This window comes from Stegostoma tigrinum, chromosome 44 (assembly GCF_030684315.1).
Source record: "Stegostoma tigrinum isolate sSteTig4 chromosome 44, sSteTig4.hap1, whole genome shotgun sequence".
NCBI classification, from domain to species: domain Eukaryota; kingdom Metazoa; phylum Chordata; class Chondrichthyes; order Orectolobiformes; family Stegostomatidae; genus Stegostoma; species Stegostoma tigrinum.
The window spans coordinates 14,863,607-14,876,665 of record NC_081397.1 but is presented as its reverse complement, the minus strand read 5'-3'; the positions used below and the strand labels follow the sequence as shown (position 1 = coordinate 14,876,665).

General features: G+C 46.9%; 1 protein-coding gene across 6 annotated transcripts in view; it reads left to right on the top strand.

Moving 5' to 3' along the window:
* Positions 1-10,818: 10,818 nt before the first annotated feature.
* Positions 10,819-13,059, top strand: part of LOC132206853 (high affinity immunoglobulin gamma Fc receptor I-like) — a 41,978-nt gene continuing 39,737 nt past the window's right edge. For all 6 annotated transcript variants that reach the window (XM_059641949.1, XM_059641948.1, XM_059641950.1 and 3 more), the window contains exon 1: positions 10,819-10,930. The gene's annotated coding sequence lies outside the window, so the exon portion shown is untranslated. The remainder of the gene's footprint in view (positions 10,931-13,059) is intronic.

The following is a 13,059-nucleotide window of genomic DNA, read 5'->3' as shown; positions in this document are numbered from 1 at the left end:
ACTTCCTCCCACCCACCTTCCTACAAAAATACCATCCCCTATTCGCAATTCCTTCACCTCTGCTGCATCTGCTCCCAGGATGAGGCATTCCACTCCCGTACATCTCAGATGTCCTCGTTTTTCAAGGACCACAACTTCCCCACCGCAACCCCCACCCTCCGCAGTGGTCAAGAATGCCCTCGACCGTGTCTCCGCATTTCCCGCAACTCACCCCGTCCCCGCAATAACCACCAAAAGAGAGTACCCCTCACCCTCACGTGCCCACCAACCTCCGGATCCAACGCATCACCCTCTGACACGTACGCCATCTGCAATCCCAACCCACCAGCAAAGCCATTTTTCCATCCCCACCCTTGTCTGCTTTCCGGAGGCACCACTCCCTCCGTGACTAGCTTGTCCGCTCCACACTATCTCTAACCCCACCACACCCAGCACTTTTCCCTGCAACTGCAGGAAGTGCTACACTTGCCCCCACACCTCCTCCCACACCCCCATCCCAGGCCCCAAGATGACTTTCCATATCAAGCAGATGTTCACCTGCACATCTGCCAATGTGGTATACTGCATCCACTGCACCCACTGTGGCTTCCTGTACATTGAAGTAACCGACCACTTTGCAGAACACCTACACTCAGTTCACAATAAACAACTGCACCTCCCAGTCGTGAACCATGTCAACTCCCCTCCCATTCCACAGATGTCATGTCCATCTTGGGCCTCCTTCAGGGCCACAACGACGCTGCCCAATGGTTGCAGGAACAGCAACTCGTATTCCACTTGGGAACCCTGCAGCCCAATGTTATCAATGTGGATTTCACAAGCTTCAAAGCCTCCCATCCCCCTATTGCATCACAAAACCAGCCCAGCTCATCCCCACTTCCCTAACCTGTTCTTACTTTCACCTGTCCTCTCCTCTCACCTCAAGCCGCACCCCCATTTCCTTCCTACTAACCACAGCCCGGCCCCTTGACCCGTCCCCTCCCTACCTCCTCACCTACTCTCACCTCTACTGGCTCCATCCCCGCCCCTTTAACTTGTCTGTCTCCTCTCCACCCATCTTCTCCTCGATCCATCTTCAATCCACCTCCCACCTCTCCCTATTTATTTCACAACCCTCTCCCCCTCCCTTATTTCTGATGAAGGGTCTAGGCCGGAAACATCAGATTTGGTGCTCCAAAGATGCTGCTTGGCCTGCTGTATTCATCCAGCTCTACACTTTGTTATCTCAGATTCTCCAGCATCTGCAGTTGCTGTTATCTGGCAAGTCCACATTCGACATGTGGGAATTGTTGAAATGCCATCTGAACAGAGTTCAGAATTAGCATGTTCCAGTGAGGAGGAAGGACAAGGAAGGATGAGGATGGCAACATGTGGGATCCTTGCATGGCAGGAGAGGTTTGTGAGTCGAAAAGGAAAAGGAAGTATATGTAAGATTTAGTGAGTTGGAATCACACAGGGCCTGTGAGGAATATGAGGTTAGCAGGAAAGAACTGAAGCAGTAAATTTGGAGAGCAATGCGGGGCCATGAAATGCCCTTTGCAAATAGAGTTAAAGAGAATCCAAAGGCATTTTATACATACATTAAAATAGGATCACTCAAGGGAAAAGGAGGGAACTTGTGTTTGGAGGCAGCAGTTATGGGCAGGATCCTAAATGAGTACGTTGTGTCAGTATTCCCCACAGAGAAGGACTTGGATAATAGTGTGATTCGTGTAGGGCATGCTAATATGCTGGGGCATTTTGAGGTCAAGAATGAAGTGGTTCTAGATCTCTTGAAGAGTATTAAGGTGGAGAAGTCTCCAAAGCCCATTGCGATCTACCGCAGGTTATTGAGAGAAGCACAAGAGGAGATTGATGGGGCCTTGACCAAGATTATTTTATCCTCTGTAGCCAATGGAGAGGTCCCTGCCGACTGGCGAGAAGATAATGTCATCCATCTGTTCAAGAAGGGGAACAGGGATAATCCAGGAAATTTTAGACTGATGAATCTCACAACAATAGTTGGGAAACTATTGGAGAGAATTCTTAGGGATAGGATTTATGCACTTTTGGAAAAGCATAACCTAATTAGGGACAGTCAGCATGGTATTGTGTGGGGCAGGTCATGTCATCCTAACTTAATTGACAAGGCGATGAGGGTGCGTTTGAAGACAGAGCAGTGAATTTCAGTTTGGCTATCGACAAGCCCCTCATGTTTGGCCCATCGAGAAGAATAAGATGCATGGGATCAACGGTGACTTCCATTTGGATCCAGAATTGGCTTGCCCATAGCCGACAGAGGATTGTGGTGGATCAGTGTTTCTCAGGGATTCATGTTGGGATCTCTGCTGTTTCTAATTTTTAAAAATGACTTTGATGAAAACTAGATATGTGGGTTAGTACTTTTACAGACAGCACAAAGATCAGAGGAGTTGTGGACAGTGTGTGGTAAATTGGGAGATGAACCAGTTGCAGATTTGTTGCATTTTGGGAGATCATTTCTTCAAGGAAAATATACAGTTAATGGCAAGACCCTTAATTGCATTGATTTCCAGAGGTATCTTGGGGTCCCAGCCCATAGCTTCCTGAAAGTGGGCCCACATGTGGATAGGGTGTGCTCAACTTTATTGATCAGGCATCGAGTGCAAGTGTCAGGAAGTGATGTTGTAGCAGCCTTATAAGGCTTCGGTTAGGCCGCTCTTCAGAGTATTTTCTTCAGTTCTGGCCATTACACGGCAGGAAGGATGCAGAAATTTTGCAGAGGGTGCAGAAGGTGCTGTCTGGAATAGAGGGTAGAAGAAGAGGCTGGAAAGAATAGGTTCAGAGATAGTAGGAACTGCAGATGCTGGAGAATCTGAGATAACAGGTGTAGAGCTGGATGAACACAGCAGGCCAAGCAGCATCGGAGGAGCAGGAAGCCTGATGTTTCGGGCCTAGACCCTTTCTCTGAAGAAGACAGCCTTCCTGCTCCTCGGATGTTGCTTGGCCTGCTGTGTTCATCCAGCTCTACACCTTGTTATCTCAATGGGCCAAATAGGGTTGTTTCCTCTGGAGCGGCAGAGGCTGATGGCAGACCTCACAGAGCTTTATAAAATGATGAGAGGCATAGATACAGTAGGTTGACAGTCAGAAGGGTATTTAAGGGGCTTTTAGATAAACACACAAATATGCAAGGGATATAGACTATGTACTAGGAAGAAGGGATTAGTTCAATTTGGCATCAAGTTTGGCACAGCATTGTGGGCCAAAGATCCTGTTCCTTTGCTGTGCTGTTCTCTGTTGTATCGAAGCAAGTATGTCCAGTAAGAATATCGGGCAGGTTTGTGTTTCTGTAAGTGGCAGCTTCAATGTATTTTTATTCAACTCTTGGTGCAGAAAAAAGCAGCATTAGCAGCTTATTTAATTCTTGGAATGTAACCTGAAGAAATGAGCCATGTGAAGATAAATTGATAAATGAATGGATGGACGAATAGAGCGACGACAAATAGTGTGAATCATTGAAAGGTGTCAGATGCAGGACGTTAGTTTTGAAGATCTCAGAAAATCGCTGATTCACCACAACGGCAAACGGTGCTCTGCGCAATGATTGAGTACAGCTCCTCTGTTTGACCTCAACCAAAGGCAGGAAGTAAAACCAAACTCTTATCAGATTGAGCTGTGCTGTTAGTTCTGTTATTCCTTTCCCTACTTCCCCAGGTTTCTGTTCTTGTGTGTAAAAGTGCTTCTGGGACACCTCGACTGCTTTGAGTAGGGAAGGGAAATATTCTGGCGGAGGGGGAATGGTGTATCCAAAATGGGCCACATAACCTTGCGGGTTAGTCAGGCTGCTCTGTACAGTAAGGTGAATTGTGATGTGTTTGGGGATTGGAATAGTGTGTTCCTGGGCCACTTGAACTTCCACCTGTGGTTTAAAACAAAAGCTGCTGTCGCTAACCGGATATTATGTTGTGGAACTCTTGCCCACTTACCTCCTCCCCACTCACTATCCAAGGGCTCAGTCACATCTGCCGGGTGAAGCAGTGATCTCGCTGCACTACACCTCAACTGTCTTCAGTGCTCACAGCCGGGTCTCCTTCACACCGGGGAGATGAAACACAGACTGGGTGTCTGCTTTGAGGAATGCTGATATTTTGTCTGTAAAAATGATCCTGAGCTTCCAGTCTTGTGTCCCTTTAACATCGCACTACGTTCCACTCCAACCCACATTTTCACCTTGGGGTCTTGCTGCAGTGTTCCAGCAAAGCTCAGAGCAAGCTGGAGAATGGCATCTCATCTCCCTCTTGGGGACCCAGCAGCCTTCAGGACTCAATATCGATGGGTTATACACATTATCCCCACTATGGCCGCACTGAGTTTGGATAGAATGCTTCTGTAGAGAGCAAACCAGGGCACTTATTCAATACAGCGTTACAATTTTCATTGGCAAAAACACATTTCACGAAATTGTTTCTCATGTACAATGCATACCATACAAATTTAAATTGGATCCTCAAGATTAGTCTTTGAAACCCCATGTTCTTTCATTCCCATGAACTGGGCTTTGACGATAAATACAGAAACAACAAGTGAAATGAGCGCATAATTTGGAAAAGTGCAGCAAACCAAAGAGGGACAGAATTCTGAATGCAGGAATACATTTCAGTGATAATCATTTTCCTATAGACGTGTGAGACAATGATGGCACCACTGGCTTTAATAACACATGAACAAATTTTGGAACGAGACCATCATTTGTTGTTGAACACCAAAATAGGGAGCCACTCCTCATGGTGTACTTGGGCTAGCCACACCCCGTGGTGGCCAGCTCTGCAGGCCCATACTGCATTATAAAGCACTCAGGCAATGAGTTCTCAATGGACAAGCCATTGCCTGTTGCTAAACAACCCACTCGCAGTGATCTCCATGAGATTAGTAACTTTGCATGAGCCTTAGAAGGGTTATCACAATGACCTAATGTCCTTATTGCTGGGTTATTAACCCACAAACTATCTCTTATTCTAGGGACCTCAGTTCAAATCCTGCCCATGGCCAATGGTGGAATTTGAAGTCAATAGAAAAAATCGAGAATTAAATGTCTCATGATGCTGTTGTTGATTATTGGAGAAGAGAAGAAACAAATCAGCTGTTTCAGTGTCACCTTATCAGCTACGATACCTGTCCCTACCTTGTCAGGCCTATATATTCCTCAGGGCATGCAATTCTCATGGAATTTCTAGTCAAACTGTTCAGAGGTTACACACCTCTGGAGCAGTGGGGCTTGAACCCAGGCCTTCTGGTTCTGAGGTAGAAAACTTATCACTGTGTCACAAGGAGCCCCTTTATGTTTGACTCTGAACTGCGCATTTAGGGATGGGCAGGAAATTGTGGCCTCGCCAGTGATGCCCATAATCCTGTCTCAGCCTTCAATATACACAAGGACTCTGCCCCCACAGCTCTCTGTGGCAAGCAGTTCCAAAGACGCTCAACCCTCTGAGAGAAGGAATTCTTCCTCCTCTCAGTCTGTAATTAGCATCCCTTTATCCTGAGATTGTGCTCTTCCCAGAGCAACACCCTGACCGGTTAGTGTTGTGTGAAACTGCAACAATATCTGCTGTTTGAAGTTAATCAGCATTAATGGCTGCATTCTCAATTGCAACACCTCTGCAAGCCATAATCCATTTGCTAAACAATCATGATTCTCATCCCATCCAGGATCAATATTGTTCATCTTCAGAATTGCCCTCAAGAATTCATGAGAAATGTCTTTGAGGGTGCATGAAATTTATCCTGAAACACTGAGAGACATTTTTGCAAATGGAAATTGGTGTTATTAATACCCGGATTACTTTGACAAAGAAAAATTATAGGATCTCAGAAGGTAGGAGCAGGAGTAGACCACTAAACCCCTAAAGTCTGCCCTGCCCATTCAATAGGTTTTGGAGCTGAGCCCTTATCAGGCAAATGCTCCTTTGCCACTTCACTTGACAAAACAGCAGCACGCTGAGAGCTTATGATTACAAATAATAAAATGTGAGGCTGGTTGAACACAGCAGGCCAAGCAGCATCTCAGGAGCACAAAAGCTGACGTTTCGGGCCTAGGCCCTTCATCAGAGAGGGGGATGGGGGGAGGGAACTGGAATAAATAGGGAGAGATGGGGAGGCGGACCGAAGATGGACAGTAAAGTAGATAGGTGGAGACAAGAGAGTTGCAATGGGAGAGAGATTCCCTGAGGTTGGTCCGGAGGGAGGAGGGTAACTTCTTCAGGTTAGGCATCCCTGGAAGAGGCTTCGCAGTGAGGTTAAAATAGTATCAGAGATAATGGGAACTGCGGATGCTGGAGATTCCAAGATAATAAAATGTGAGGCTGGATGAACACAGCAGGCCAAGCAGCATCTCAGTGCTCCTGAGATGCTAAGATAATAAAATGTGAGGCTGGATGAACACAGCAGGCCAAGCAGCATCTCAGGAGCACAAAAGCTGACGTTTCGGGCCTAGACCCTTCATCAGAGAGGGGGATGGGGGGAGGGAACTGGAATAAATAGGGAGAGAGGGGGAGGCGGACCGAAGATGGAGAGCAAAGAAGATAGGTGGAAAGGGTGTAGGTGGGGAGGTAGGGAGGGGATAGGTCAGTCCAGGGAAGACGGACAGGTCAAGGAGGTGGGATGAGGTCAGTAGGTAGCTGGGGGTGCGGCTTGGGGTGGGAGGAAGGGATGGGTGAGAGGAAGAACCGGTTAGGGAGGCAGAGACAGGTTGGACTGGTTTTGGGATGCAGTGGGTGGGGGGGAAGAGCTGGGCTGGTTGTGTGGTGCAGTGGGGGGAGGGGACGAACTGGGCTGGTTTAGGGATGCAGTGGGGGAAGGGGAGATTTTGAAACTGGTGAAGTCCACATTGATACCATATGGCTGCAGGGTTCCCAGGCGGAATATGAGTTGCTGTTCCTGCAACCTTCGGGTGGCATCATTGTGGCAGTGCAGGAGGCCCATGATGGACATGTCATCAAGAGAATGGGAGGGGGAGTGGAAATGGTTTGCGACTGGGAGGTGCAGTTGTTTGTTGCGAACTGAGCGGAGGTGTTCTGCAAAGCGGTCCCCAAGCCTCCGCTTGGTTTCCCCAATGTAGAGAAAGCCGCACCGGGTACAGTGGATGCAGTATACCACATTGGCAGATGTGCAGGTGAACCTCTGCTTAATGTGGAAAGTCATCTTGGGGCCTGGGATGGGGGTGAGGGAGGAGGTGTGGGGACAAGTGTAGCATTTCCTGCGGTTGCAGGGGAAGGTGCCGGGTGTGGTGGGGTTGGAGGGCAGTGTGGAGCGAACAAGGGAGTCACGGAGAGAGTGGTCTCTCCGGAAAGCAGACAGGGGTGGGGATGGAAAAATGTCTTGGGTGGTGGGGTCGGATTGTAAATGGCGGAAGTGTCGGAGGATAATGCGTTGTATCCGGAGGTTGGTAGGGTGGTGTGTGAGAACGAGGGGGATCCTCTTGGGGCGGTTGTGGCGGGGGCGGGGTGTGAGGGATGTGTCGCGGGAAATGCGGGAGACGCGGTCAAGGGCGTTCTCAATCACCGTGGGGGGGAAGTTGCGGTCCTTAAAGAACTTGGACATCTGGGATGTGCGGGAATGGAATGTCTTATCGTGGGAGCAGATGCGGCGGAGGCGGAGGAATTGGGAATAGGGGATGGAGTTTTTGCAGGAGGGTGGGTGGGAGGAGGTGTATTCTAGGTAGCTGTGGGAGTCGGTGGGCTTGAAATGGACATCAGTTACAAGCTGGTTGCCTGAGATGGAGACTGAGAGGTCCAGGAAGGTGAGGGATGTGCTGGAGATGGCCCAGGTGAACTGAAGGTTGGGGTGGAAGCTGTTGGTGAAGTGGATGAACTGTTCGAGCTCCTCTGGGGAGCAAGAGGCGGCGCCGATACAGTCATCAATGTACCGGAGGAAGAGGTGGGGTTTGGGGCCTGTGTAGGTGCGGAAGATGGACTGTTCCACGTAACCTACAAAGAGGCAGGCATGTACCCGGTGCGGCTTTCTCTACATTGGGGAAACCAAGCGGAGGCTTGGGGACCGCTTTGCAGAACACCTCCGCTCAGTTCGCAACAAACAACTGCACCTCCCAGTCGCAAACCATTTCCACTCCCCCTCCCATTCTCTTGATGACATGTCCATCATGGGCCTCCTGCACTGCCACAATGATGCCACCCGAAGGTTGCAGGAACAGCAACTCATATTCCGCCTGGGAACCCTGCAGCCATATGGTATCAATGTGGACTTCACCAGTTTCAAAATCTCCCCTTCCCCCACTGCATCCCTAAACCAGCCCAGTTCATCCCCTCCCCCCACTGCACCACACAACCAGCCCAGCTCTTCCCCCCCACCCACTGCATCCCAAAACCAGTCCAACCTGTCTCTGCCTCCCTAACCGGTTCTTCCTCTCACCCATCCCTTCCTCCCACCCCAAGCCGCACCCCCAGCTACCTACTAACCTCATCCCACCTCCTTGACCTGTCCGTCTTCCCTGGACTGACCTATCCCCTCCCTACCTCCCCACCTACACCCTTTCCACCTATCTTCTTTGCTCTCCATCTTCGGTCCGCCTCCCCCTCTCTCCCTATTTATTCCAGTTCCCTCCCCCCATCCCCCTCTCTGATGAAGGGTCTAGGCCCGAAACGTCAGCTTTTGTGCTCCTGAGATGCTGCTTGGCCTGCTGTGTTCATCCAGCCTCACATTTTATTATCTTGGAATCTCCAGCATCTGCAGTTCCCATTATCTCTGCTCCTGAGATGCTGTTTGGCCTGCTGTGTTCATCCAGCCTCACATTTTATTATCTTGGAATCTCCAGCATCCGCAGTTCCCATTATCTCTGATACTATTTTAACCTCACTGCGAAGCCTCTTCCAGGGATGCCTAACCTGAAGAAGTTACCCTCCTCCCTCCGGACCAACCTCAGGGAATCTCTCTCCCATTGCAACTCTCTTGTCTCCACCTATCTTCTTTACTCTCCATCTTCGGTCCGCCTCCCCCTCTCTCCCTATTTATTCCAGTTCCCTCCTCCCATCCCCCTCTCTGATGAAGGGTCTAGGCCCGAAACGTCAGCTTTTGTGCTCCTGAGATGCTGCTTGGCCTGCTGTGTTCATCCAGCCTCACATTTTATTATCTTGGAATCTCCACCATCTGCAGTTCCCATTATCTCTGATTACAAATAAACCTGTTTGGCTATAAACTGGTGTTGTGTGACTTCTGACTGTACAATTGCAGCAAGATATCCTGGCTCCTGTTCTCTAATGCTCTCACTATGATGGCCAATATACCGTTTGCTTTCTTCATTGTCTGCTGCATCTGCAAAGTCCAGTTTCAGTAACAGAAACCCTTTTCTGAAGAAGGGTCTAGGCCCGAAACGTCAGCCTTCCTGCTCCTAAGATGTTGCTTGGCCTGCTGTGTTCATCCAGCTCTACACCTTGGTATCTCAGAATCTCCAGCATCTGCAGTTCCTCCTATCTCTAGAACAATTTTAACTCCACTGTGAAGCCTCTTCTGAGGATGCCTATCTTGAAGAAGTCGCCCTCCTCCCTCCAGAAAAACCTCAGTGGATCTCTGTCCCACGGCAACTCTCTCGTAATCTCTTTGGCCTTGAAACTGCTTGACCACATCCTGAAGCAAACCAGGCACTACATTTTCTGAAGAAGGGTCTAGGGCCGAAATGTCAGCCTTCCTGTTCCTCTGATGTTGCTTGGCCTGCTGTGTTCATCCAGCTCTAAACTGTGGTATCTACAGTTTCAGTAACTTGTGTACAAGAGACACGCAAGTCTGGTTTGACATTCCCCTCTATCAGTTCACAGCCATGCAGATAATAATCCCCTTTCCGATTTTTCTTGTTAAATGTCTTTCTGCTTTTGCTGTCAAAAGCTACCCAGACCTTAAATATCATCTGCCAGTAAGTACTTGACATAGATTATTGATTGAATAAGGGAGAAAAAATGAAACTTGATACAAGATGCAGGACTGAGCGAATCACTCCCCATTTGAGTGCATTGACATTCGCAAAACTGGCTGGGACCCAAAAGATCCTTTCCGTGCTGCATGATACGATAGTGCTGTGTTTGTATGTGTGTGTATATCTGCTTTTGTGTATTTGTATGTGTGTCTGTATCTGCGCCTATGCTCAGCTAATGTCTTTACCTCTCTGTTGTAAACACACGCTCAAAGCTCGGAGCCTGTGTTGGTGCATTTTAATCTTTTCTTTTCTCCCACGGCTGAAGGCAAGAGACAATCCCAACCAGGCCATCTCTTAATCATGGCTATTCCATGCATCAAGATTTTCCTAAATTTATACAATGAAGACGTGCAGCATAGAACTTACAGCTTTTCTCTTTATTTCTCTATTTTTGTACCTATTTTAATACCTAAGATTCATATTTAGGTACTTTGTCCCTAAGATGGGGCTGTGTGTGGTGACATTGTACACATTCCACAGTACTCCTGTACTTTATAAACCTAATTCTAATTGTGCCTCCAGTGAGAATTACCACTGTCAGGAGTGACACATGTGGAATGTAGCATGGTGTCCTCACACTTGTGGGGAAAAATAAAATTCCAGACATGGTTCTGCCTATCGCACACTGAGGACTGAGATGCTAATTCGAAGAAACATTGATACCCGCCCACCTGAAATGCCAATATGGTTTTATTTCAGTGCACGTGTTCTCTTAGTTCCATTGAACCAGGCAATTGCGAAATTGCTTTCACGTGTCTTGATGGTAAAAGAAATCCATTTGCTGCAGTGTAAGTTCTTCAAATGATCATTTAAAAAATCAGAAAAGGGAAGTGTCAAAATAAAGAAGATTCTTGCAGAGTTTGTCAGTGTGGTTCCCACACTCTGTGCAGAGCGAGGCACTTGAAGAGGCTGTTAGTTTCAGGACTGTTTCTTGACAAGGAGTGTTATGTGTAAACATTAGCTGGATTCTCCCGTTCCATCAAAGCAGTAAGTAACTCTTCAAATGGTTTATTATTTATCTGAATTCTGACATAAATTCACTGATAGTAATGTCAGATGGTGTAACATTTCAGTACATTACTTGTTTTGTATTTCATTAGAGTTGCTGGATTCTGTTGTTATTCAATTAGTGCATTTTGATTCAGAAGGGTTAAGCTCCAATGCGACTAATAGTCTCCATTAACAGCTCATCCCCCTCCTCACCAGATCATTATCCATACCTTTGTTTGTCCAACTATTCTCCTCTCTCCTGTGTTCTCTCCCCAACTATCATTTTCTCCTTACTCCCATCCTTCCTTCTGTGCAAAAGAATGAGATTTTCTGAGCTATCATCAGTTTTCTGGATTGGTCACAGAATCTGAAACATTAACTCTGGTTTCACTTCACAGATGCTGCCAGACCTGCTGAGATTTTCCGTAATCTTCTCTTTATTACTTTAGTTCTCCTCAGCCACTGATAACATCAAAGGTTTCTGTCTGTGTCTGTACTCAATATCTACTCCATATATGGTCGTTGTAACGACCAAACAGCTTGATCTGTTTGTATACCTTGACTGTAACTTTAAAAATGCCCTAACTTAATGTGAATTCAGCGCAGTTGTTGCATGTAGATTTGTGATGAAGATTCAGTCTATCCCTCTTCAAACATTGTAAATGACAATGGGCTTTCAAAGATGAACTTCACTGTGACCAGGATAGTTTACATTGAGAATAGAGGAAAAAAAGACACATTTTTATTTTGTTGGTGTTTTTTGACCCTTTGATTGCATATCTCTGGAAATTAAACTCAATGCGAGTCTCAGCTCAGTGACTGTGGGGGAAAAAATGCTTTCTGCTCCGATACTGGTAACAAGCCTGCTGTTTGGTCAGAGGAGCTGGTCACACCTGGTGTTATACCGAGGAAATATGACATTTTCTGGCTAATCAAATATGTGCCTGGAGAAAGACAGAAGAGGTATCTCCCATAAACCAACATTGACCAATTTTGAAAATATCAAACTGATCGATGCATATTTAGTTAATATGAAAGATGATTCCTTGTTTTAAAGCCAACAGTTTGAACAGAGCAGGGTCTGGTTCCATAATTACGCCGAGCTCCTCCTAGTCCCATTCATTTTATGAAATTCAAAAAAATCACTGAGGTACAAGTCCTAATCAAAACATTTACAGCCTCATGTTTGGAATGCTGACATAGTTCAATATCCATCTGCCAATTTACTACTGTTGAAGGGAAGGACAACGCGCACTTTTTAAAATGTTTTACTTGAGACTTTAAACCCAGTAACTGCGATATATCCCTTACAGGATAATCGTATTTGCATATAATGACATCTTCACATATCAGCCCACCAAATTTGGGGCGGCACGGTGGCTCAGTGGTTAGCACTGCAGCCTCACAGCGCCAGGGACCCAGGTTCAATTCCAGCCTCGGGCGACTGCCTGTGTGGAGTTTGCATGTTTTCCCCGTGTCTGTGTCGGTCTCCTCTGGGTGATCCGGTTTCTACCACAGTCCAAAGATGTGCAGGCTACATGGATTGGCCATGCTAAATTGCCTGTGGTGTTCAGGGATGTCTAGATTACATGGGTTATTGCGAGATGGGTCTGTGTGGCATGGGTCTGGGTCATTGTGGACTTATTGGGCTGAAGGGCCTGTTTCCACACTTTAGGGTTTCTATGATTTTGAAAAAAAATGGTTCTCTGTTTGATGTTATCAGATCATTTGTCTCTTGCTCGAGGTGTGGAGAGATCAGTTAGCCAGGTTACATATTAGTATTCATATATTTCATAATTAGAATTCCTGTTTCAAGCTAGTCTTCAGGATTCCACCAGCAATTTTTGGTTTTCTTTCTGATTTACAGCATCCTCAGTTCTTATGGTTTTTATTTTGTATCCAACATTGTCAGAGTTTACAAGAAATGAAAAAGTTGTGAATGCTGCTTGTCTGGGCCAGTGTGGAAGCTGTCATTTATATGCACATATTTGTCAGATATCTTCACTGGGCATACTTTATCGATGAGGCTTGACTGAGCTGTTGCTGATCTTCAGTCCCTTCCTGAGACAAACCACAGCTGGGGTCTAATCTCTCACACTGTAATTTCATTGCCTTTGCATATATTC